Here is a 10,113-nt window from a genome sequence, read left to right as displayed (position 1 = left end):
AAGGCAATTTGGCATATGGATATATACTTTTACGGCCATATATAAATGTGATAAATAGCAAAATATGTACATCTATCTATGCATGTCTTTCTCGAAGGTTTCTAAGAGATATGATTTTCCTCTTAAACCTACATTTCACCATTCCCAAAATAAAATACTACCCACATTTTATTGGGCACTGAGCTGTCTCAAGTCTGATTTGCCGTTCAGCATGACAAACTATATTTTAAGCCCGCGTATCCTATTTATCATACTTGTATGTGACAATAGCCTCCCATGTGGAAAATATTTTAATGTTTATGAGCCACCAGCTCACATCCTATTCTTGCACAACACTTTCTACTTTTCAAAATGCTTTTATAGGTTATCTTTTTGGATCCGACTCCCGGTACTGCAGCCATCTGTCACTGCCTCTGTTTTTACTCTTGAAGAAACAAACACACCGAAGGGGAATTGTTAAACCTGTGGGATCCCACGGAGCTGGACGGGGGAAGTGGACACATCACATGCTCCCCAGGCCCCAGGGAGTGGGGACCCAGGAAGGTGGCCCACACGGTCACGTTCAAAACCAGCATGCTGGAGGTGTTAGGACTGCAGCTTGCTGGAAGGGAAGCCGGCGTGGGATGCGAAGAGGGTGAGCTCACTTTTGGATGAGCGGCGTGTGGGGGGCCGTGGGAGCAGCATGCACAGATTGGGGCGCAGAGCCGCAGCCAGGCTGGGGTGGAGGCGGGAGGCCGACGCAAGGTGAGACCAGAGGTCAAGTGAAGATGCAGACTTGGCAGCAGCGCAAACCCTGATCACCGAGCCTGCACTGAGAGGGGCGCAGGGGGGGAAGTCGGGCCTTGGAGGCCCCACGTGAGGCACAGGAGAGGGAAGAGCACCGGGATTCGGGGCTCCTGAGGCCCAGACCATGTGCATTTAATCTCCAGCCTGCCCTGAGCAGAGAGCCAGGAGCTGCAGCCTGGAGGCCCTCACCTATGCGGTGACCGCAGGTGACTGGCCCTCTTCTCCCCATCACGGCTTTATTTCTCCTCTCTGCGACTTCCTGACTCCACATTTCCCCCCATGGTTTGGAAGGATACATTTTTCAGGCTTAGGGGTGATGGGCAAACATTTTTTTTAATGTGGGGTTTGGCATTTAAACGTCCGGAAAAGTTGTGAAATCAATTTTCTCGGATAAAGATGGACAGATGGAAATGTCTGGTGCTTTTTCTTACACATGTGCAAGTGTGCAGAATGAGATCATTGCTGATTGTGCTACACTGGAACTCTGTTTTACCAGATTTTAGGAAGAGTATTGTCTTTTGTTTTGGAGCCCGAGCGCTGGGGTGGAAATACTGCCTCCTGACTGAAAGGAGAGCTGGGTGTGGAATATTTAGTGGTGTCGAGTTTTCGTAGGCTTTTCCCAAACACTTACCAAGTCTCTTTGGAGAATTTAGATTTCCTTTCTGTTCAAACTATATGCAATCGCACTGATTCCACCTAGTGTATCACGTTGTCTGTGACAGAGGGTGAAGAAAATATAAAATTAGCTGAGATGGAAAGGAAAAGGGAACTACTGTTTTTTTTTGTTTGTTTGTTTTGATCACATGTAGGAGCCTATCTTGGAAACTAAAAGATCTGTGAGCATCATGAAGCAGATAGCAAAACTTTAATATTGTTACTCAGGTACGTGGGGAATAATAATTTCATTATTTTGGATACACCCGAGCAGGCCATCTTTTGGGGTCCCCACTCACTGGGGAGTGGGAGAAAATTAATAAAACATCCACTTTCATTTACAGCTAAGTGAGATCCAGTACGTTTAATAATCCCTTTACAGGAACCCTCAATGTCTCAGATCAACACACTCAGTTTTATACCAGCCCGGCCAGGCTGTCCTACCAAATCAGTGTGGTCATGTCCTGGGTTGGGGTGGCGGCAGCCCAGGGATGCTTTTGACCGGAGTTGTAAAGTAGGATGAGGCAGGAGCTCTGCCCATGCTGTTGCTACCACATCTGTCTTGTCCTTTCTTCTCTGTAGGAAGGAAGCAATGATACAGTCATCCTGACCACTCTGTTCTTGGCCCTCTGTGCACTCCTCCCTGCAGTGTCAGCCTGCACCCCTTTCTCTCTGCCCCTAGAGTCCTGTCTTACAGAAACCTCTGCATGCCAGTAAAGAAGCCTGGCACTTGGTAATGTGAGAGTAAACGGTACAGGAATGGGGAACTCGGCCTCAAAGGAGAAGCTGGGTTTACAAGCTTCTTTTCTTGCCTCGTAATCCTATTTTGCATGCCATACGCTGAGTATTGCTTTATTCTTTGTCTCTGCTGTCTTTCTCTAAAAAATCCCAACCACGCGTAGGAAATAGTTAACCCTTACGGGCCAGGAAAACACTCTTGAATAACAGAAGGAAAACTATTACCCCAATTCACTTCACATACACATTCTTATTTTTTTTTTCTAAATGCCATTCATATAACCTCCCCACTACTCCCCCTTCTCCCCTTTTCCTGGAACCCTCAACCCAGTACCAAGCTTCTGCCCCCAAAGTCCATTTCACCTTGTCATTTTACAATGCTTTTCCTACTCTACAGTGCTGGATTTATTCTTTCTTCTTTCTTGACCTCCCCTTAGTTTTATACAAACCCATTGTCTAAGTAGTTTCTTTCTTTCATTCTTTCTTTTTTTAAAAAAAGATTTATTTATTTATTTATTTATTTATTTATTTATTTATTTATCTATTTAAAGAAGAATGAGCAAGAGAGAGCACAAACCAGGGCAGGGGCAGAAGGAGAGGGAGGGGCAAACTCCCCGCTGAGCAGGGGGCTCAACTCGGTTTGGGGCTGGATCCCAGGACCCTGGTATGATTCCCTAAGCTGAAGGCAGACTCTTAACTGATTGAGCCACCCAGGCACCCTGAAGTAGTTTCTAAAAAAGAAACCTTGGAGGTAAGATGTCCTCATTTTACCTGACATGTGATTGATAAATTCTGAGTACAGAATTCTAGATTGAAAAGAATTTCCCCCACTAATGGAAACCATTGCTTTCTAGCATTAAGTCCTATCATTGGTAAGTCATAAGTTCGAAGTCCTATGTTCCCTATCCCATCTTCTTTGTTTTTGTGTTTGTGGCATGTGTGTGATACTGTATTATGTATGTGCACAGATACATAAAAATTTTTAAACCATCATTTAGTGTAGGCTGAGGGTGGCAAGGAAAGATGTACACATGGATTACATATCATTTTCATGACAAAGCTACCTTTCTCTTCTTTTCTCCTATATTATTTTTATCAGAGTATCTTCAAGTGATCATAAAGGTTCATGGGTATGAACCTGTATACAGAATCTGTATCAGAAAATGTTTTTATGTTTTGTATTTTTATTTAACCTCAACCTCTGATTGTGAAAGTTCACAATCCTTTACTCTTAGAGCTTTATAGGTATTCTCAGTATCTTCTAGCATTTAGTGTCATGGAGAAGCCTGATGCTTGTTTAATCCCTATTCATTTGTAAATAATCACTTTTTGCTTCATTCTAAAACAAGTAGGGTTTTAGCTTTATTCTGGAAATTTAAAACATCAGGAAAGGTTACCATGGGGCCAGTGGCTATGGGAAAGACACTAGGTCCTCATTACTCCAGCATGAATCAGAAGTAGTGTCAGCCTGCACCCCAGTGTTTATAGCAGCAATGTCCACAATAGCCAAACTGTGGAAGGAGCCTCGGTGTCCATCGAAAGTGAATGGATAAAGAAGATGTGGTTTATGTATACAATGGAATATTCCTCAGCCATTAGAAACAACAAATACCCACCACTTGCTTCAACGTGGATGGAACTGGAGAGTATTATGCTGAGTGAAGTAAGTCAAACGGAGAAGGACAAGCATTATATGGTCTCATTCATTTGGGGAATATAAATAATAGTGAAAGGGAATAGAAGGGAAGGGAGAAGAAATGGGTAGGAAATATCAGAAAGGGAGACAGAACGTGAAGACTCCTAACTCTGGGAAACGAACTAGGGGTGGTAGAAGGGGAGGAGGGCGGGGGGTGGGCGTGAATGGGTGACAGGCACTGAGAGGGGCACTTGATGGGATGAGCACTGGGTGTCATTCTGAATGTTGGCAAATTGGACACCAATAAAAAATAAATTTATTATTAAAAAAAAAAAAGAAGTAGTGTCAGGACTAGAGAAATGTACTGCCACCGTGCACGGGGGAACATGTTCTTCTGGGTCTCATCTTCCCAGAAAAGGTAAGGCCAAAGAGGGGATTGTCAGTGTGTCAATTTCAGGACCCAGCTGCAGAGAAAAATATATAGAATGAAGTTGTTAATCCATGTAACAAAGAACTATTAGCTGTCATTCTGATCCAGCTTCTTAGCAAAATGGCCTGTAGACCCTCAACTTTGAGGAGTTCCCTGGCAGAGATTATAAACAGTATCTAATTTGGCAGAACTGACCCTTAAAGGAAGGGATTCAACAAATTCAAAGAGAATATAGAGTATCCAAAATTGCTGACTATGGATGTGCATAGCCCAGGACACTCAGAAGCTGAATGGCTGAACAGATGCTATATACCAGTAATACCCAACTTTTGTCTCAGATTTAAAGGGCGAGCTTCAAATGGTTCCCAGGTGAATGTGGAAATGTGGAATCAAAGTAATACCTCATAGTAATCTTAGCTGGATATAATCTTTATTTTTTTTCTAAAGAAAGTGAAAATAGTCTGAAAGATCCTCTAAATGAATGGTGATTTTCTTATGGGTAGGCCATAAGAAAGAAACCTAGCTATGGGTACCTAACTGCAGAGTAGAAATAGGAGGAAGGGATGGATGAGGAAATGCACGGCCTTGCCATCTCTACTTACTCTCAACTGCATGTCTTTCTTATGACCTAGAAGCACAAGAAGGTAAGTGAGAGAGAAGAGAAACAGCTTTGCATGTACTAACCAAATCAGCCGAAAGAAGAAAGAAAGAAAGAAAGAAAGAAAGAAAGAAAGAAAGAAAGAAAGAAAGAAAGAATGAGCAACAGTGAATCACTGGAGGATGTGTGATACAGAAAGCCACCCTAAACTTCTGTTAACCCCAAGTTGAAGAATGCTAGAAAGTGAGGAATGGTGTTGCCTCTAGGGCAGAAGACTCAATTGATTTGATGAGAAAGTATTTAAAAACAAGATATTCAAATTAAAGCTACTGGCAGACAACTGCTTCCCCAAACCATCTTTACTCTGCTCTTAATAGAGGACATTGATTAACTGTCCACATTCAAAGAAGAGTAATATGAAGAAAGGAACAATCTTGGGATCTATGCATTGCTACTACAAAGAGAGAGGGAGGGAGAAGGAGTGGGAGGGAAGAAGAAGAAGGTGAAGAAGGAGGAAGAGAAGAGGAGGAAGGAGGGCAAAAAAAGAAGGGGAGGAGGAGGGGGAAGAAAAAGAGAAGGAGGAAAGAGAAGGAGGAGAAGAAAACATAACAAACAACTTGAAGATAGTGAAAACATGACAGAAGAATTATTCCAGGAAACAAAAGAAAATTTCAGACACATGCTAATTTTTTTTAAAGATTTATTTGTTCATGAGAGACACAGGGAGAGAGAGGCAGAGACACAGGCAGAGGGAGAAACAGGCTCCATGCAGGGAGCCCGACATGGGACTCGATCCCAGGTCTCCAGGATCAGGTCCTGGGTTGAAGGCGGCACTAAACCACTGAGCCACCTGGGCTGCCCAACACATACTAATCTATATTCTACTATTAGTTGAAGAAAACACACTATATAGATGAAAGAGGTCAAAGGGGTGATAAGAAGGCAATAAAAAAGAAAAATATGCTAGAGAACTTACTAAAGAAATGGGAGCTAGTCAAATCATTGCAGAGAGCAGAAGAAACAAAGTATAAAAGACTGTTGCCAAGGGTCTGGGGAAAGATTTGAAAATCACACAGAGAAAAGTTGTACTCTCACATTGATATATGTAAAATACAATACTTACAGTGAATAAAAACACTTGATAAGCTAGGAATAGAAATAAATTTGGTTGGTATAGAATACCTTAGCAGAAATTCACATAAAACATCTTTTAAAAGGTTTTATTTATTTATTCATGAGAGACACAGAGAGAGAGAGAGAGGTAAGACACAGGGAGAGGGAGAAGCAGGCTCCTTGTGGGGAGCCTGATGTGGGACTTGATCCCAGGACCCTAGGATCATGATCTGAGCCAAAGACAGACACTCAACCACTGAGCCACCCAAGTGCCCCACTCACGTGAAACATTTGTGTTGGAGTAACTATGCAGGTATTCCTACTCAAGTCAAAAGAAGAGATGCTATTATTTATCCCTGCTCTGGTAGTATAAAATTAGAAAAGGGAGCAACAATACATTTTATGGGCAAGACATGGACAAGATTATTTATCTATGAATGATTGGTTTGACAACATAGAAATTTAAGAGAATCAGAATGGAAAGAATAGTACTAATTAATACGGTTCAGTGAATGGGGCAGGGATTGTAGATTATTAATATAGGAATCAAAATGCTGGCATATGCAAATATAAGACTTTTTCAAAATAATGATTTTTAAATGAAGATTTAATTTTAATGTTACATTAAGGTGGTAATTAATAAAATAATATCCCTTTTGGAGGACAATTTATCATTATCTGTTAATATTTCCCAAAACATAGAATCTTGGATCCAGGAGTCCTACTCCTAAAAATTTGTTCCAGAAAATTTCAGCACATGTAAAAATATTTATATGTATAAAGAATATTAATTGCTGTATTATTTGTAATAGTACATAGATGTTGTAAAGACACAGAAACATGTATTTTAGATATTAAGAGAAAAGCTATATACACTGTATATATGTATCCCATTTTTGTAAGAGTGCCTCCTGTAAATGCATGTATAAGTCTGTATGTGTATCTATATACTTAATTCTCAACAGGTTTACTTCCCAAGACTGAGAAAGAGAAGTGCATCTATTTTTTTCATTTTATATATATACTTCTTAGTAGTTTTTGTCTGTTTCTAAGCTTTTTTTTCTTTGTTTTAAGCAAAGAGAATGTATTATTTGCTATGCAAACTAAACAAAGCTAACACTAAAACTTCCTGAATTGGAGCCTTAGCTCTACCAGTAATTGGTTTGCATGATCTTCGGTAAATTGCTTTAAGTTTTCAGAGTCTAATAGTACCAACCTCACAGAGTTATTAGAGGACTAATGAGTTAATATATGACGGGGCATTCTCCAGAATATATCACACACTAGGTCACAAATCAGGTCTCAACAAGTATAAATAGTCTGAAGTCATACCATGCATATTTTAATATATCAATTATTTATATTTATATATATATATATTTTTTTCTTTAAATTCAATTAATTAACATTCAATATATTATTGGTTTCAGAGGTAAGGGTCAGTGATTTATCAGTCTTATATAATACCCAATGCTCATTACATCACGTGGCCTCCTTAATGACTGTCACCCAATTACCCCATCCCCCCATCGCCCTCTCTTCCAGTGACCCTCAGTTTGTTTCCTATGATTAAGAGTTTCTTATGCATATTTTCTGACCACAATGCTGTAAAACTTGAAATTGACCACAAGAAAAAATTTGGAAAGACCATAAATACATGGAAGTTAAATAACATATTACTAAATAATGAATGGGCCAACCAGGAAATCAAAGAAGAAATTTAAAAAATGGGGTACCTGGGTGGCTCAATCGGCTGAGGTCATTATCTCTGAGTTGTGGGACTGAACCCCACATCATGCTCAGTGTTCAGTATGGAGTCTGCTTGTCCCTCTCCCTCTGCTCCTCCCTTGCTTGCCTCTGCCCACCCTCAAATGAATAAATGAAATCTTTTTAAAAAGTACATGGAAACAAATGAAAATGAAAACAAGACAGTGCCAAACCTTTGGGGTGTAGCAAAAGTGGTCTTAAGAGGGAAGTACATAGCATACACATCTACCTTAAGAAGTCTCAAAAAAATAACCCAATTTTACCCCTAAAGGAGCTAGAAAATGAAAAAACCTAAGCCAATAGAAGGAGGGAAATGATAGAGCAAAAATAAATTATATGAAAACTAAAAAAGTAATAGAACAGATCAACAAAATCAGGAGCTAGTTCTCTGAAAAAATTAATAAAATTGATAAACCCCTAGCCAGCCTTATCAAAAGGAAAAGAAAAAGGACCCAAATAAATAAAATCACAAATGAGGGAGGGGGGAGAAAACAAACAACCCATACCACAGAAATACAAACAATGATAAGAGAATATTATGAAAAACTATATGCCAACAAATTGGATAACCTGGAAGAAATGGATAAATTCCTAGAAACAAAACTACCAAAATTTAAACAGGAAGAAATAGAACACTTGAATAGACTGGTAACCAACAAAGAAATTGAATCAATAATGAAAAACCTTCCAACAAACAAAAGTACAGGGCCATATGGCTTCACAGGTGAATTTTACCAAACATTTAAAGACCACTTAGTACCTATTCTCCTCAGACTCTTCCAAAGAATAGAAAATGAAGGAAAACTTCCAAATTCATTTTATGAGGGTAACATTACCCTGATACTAAAACCAAGTAAAGACTCCACTAAAAAAGAGAACTACAGGCCAATATCCCGATGAACATGGATGTAAAAATTCTCACTAAAATACTAGCAAACCAAAACCAATAATACATTAAAAGAATCATTCACCTCTAGCAAATGGGATTTATTACTGGGCTTCAAGGATGGTTTGATATTTACAAATTGATCAATGTGATAAACCACATTAATAAAAGAAAGGACAAGAACCATATGATCCTCTCAATAGATTCAGAAAAAGCATCTGACAAAATGCAGCATTCTTTCATGACAAAAACTCTCAACAAAGTAGGATTAGAGGGAACATACCTGAACATAATACAGGAAAGTCCATATGTGAAAAAAAAAAAAAAAAACACACAGCTAATACCATCCTCAATAGAGAAAAACTGAGAGCTTTTCCTCTATGGTCTGAAATAAGACAGAGATGTCCACTTCCATCACTTTTATTAACAAAATGTTGGAATCCTAGCTTCAGTAGTCAGACAACAAAAAGAAATAAAAGGCATCCAAATCAGCAAGGAAGGATCAAAATTTTCACTATTTGCAGACGACATGATACTCTATATAGAACCCAAAAGACTCCACCAAAGAATTACTAGAACTGATTCACAAATTCAGTAAAGTCGCAGGATACAAAATCCACATACAGAGATCTGTTGCATTACTAAATACCAATAGTGAATCAGAATCAAGGAATTGATCCTATTTACACAGAAATCTCTCTTTGGAATTTAACTTACACATGCATATCCCAGAGGCCCATCCTTTGACTTCTTCTCAGTGTCTCTGCAGTATTTGATAAAATGGATTGTTCAATGTATAATCGCTCTCCCTATAAAAAAAAAGAAAGACTTGGGATCCCTCGGTGGCTCAGCGGTTTAGCGCTTGCCTTCAGCCCAGGGCATGATCCGAGATTGAGTCTCACATCAGGCTCCCAGCATGGAGCCTGCTTCTCTCTCTGCCTGTATCTCTGCCTCCCTCTCCCTCTCTCTCTCTGTATCTCATGAATAAATAAATAAAATCTTTAAAAAAATCCTTTATTTTTAGAAAAGTTTTAGAATTATAAGAAATTGAGAATATAGTACAGTGGGTTTCCATAAATACCCTTAATAAGTTTTCCCTCTTGTTAACATTCGTGTGGTATATTTGTTACAATTTTTGAAACATTATTGATGTATTATTATTAACTAAATTCCATATGATATGTAGATTTCCTTAGTTTTTACCTAGCATTTTTTTTTCCTGTTCCGGGATCCCATCCAGAATATCACACACAAAAATATTTACTTGTCATTTCTCCTCAGGCTGCTCTTATCTGCGATGGTTTCTCACATTTTTCTTATGTTTTTTGTTTGTTTGTTTTTGTTTTTTGTGATGATTCAGTTTTGAGGAGTACTGGTCAGATATTTTGTAAAATGTTCCTCAGTTTGAGTTTGTATGATATTTTCCTCATGACTAGACTGGGATTATGAGTTTCGGGGAAGAATATCACAGAGGTGAAGTGCTGTTTTCATCACATCATGGTAAG

At 39.1% G+C, this 10,113-nt stretch overlaps 1 long non-coding RNA gene across 1 annotated transcript in view; it reads left to right on the top strand.

Moving 5' to 3' along the window:
• The first annotated feature begins 252 nt into the window (after positions 1-252).
• The window catches only part of LOC112913234 (uncharacterized), a 110,307-nt gene continuing 100,446 nt past the window's right edge, over positions 253-10,113 (top strand). The window contains exon 1 of the long non-coding RNA XR_003233647.2: positions 253-634. This is a non-coding gene — a long non-coding RNA (uncharacterized lncRNA). The remainder of the gene's footprint in view (positions 635-10,113) is intronic.

The sequence above is a fragment of the Vulpes vulpes genome, chromosome 9 (genome assembly GCF_048418805.1).
Source record: "Vulpes vulpes isolate BD-2025 chromosome 9, VulVul3, whole genome shotgun sequence".
Lineage (NCBI taxonomy): Eukaryota > Metazoa > Chordata > Mammalia > Carnivora > Canidae > Vulpes > Vulpes vulpes.
Note: the sequence above shows the minus strand (reverse complement) of the source record. Positions and strands in the feature narration are given on the sequence as shown.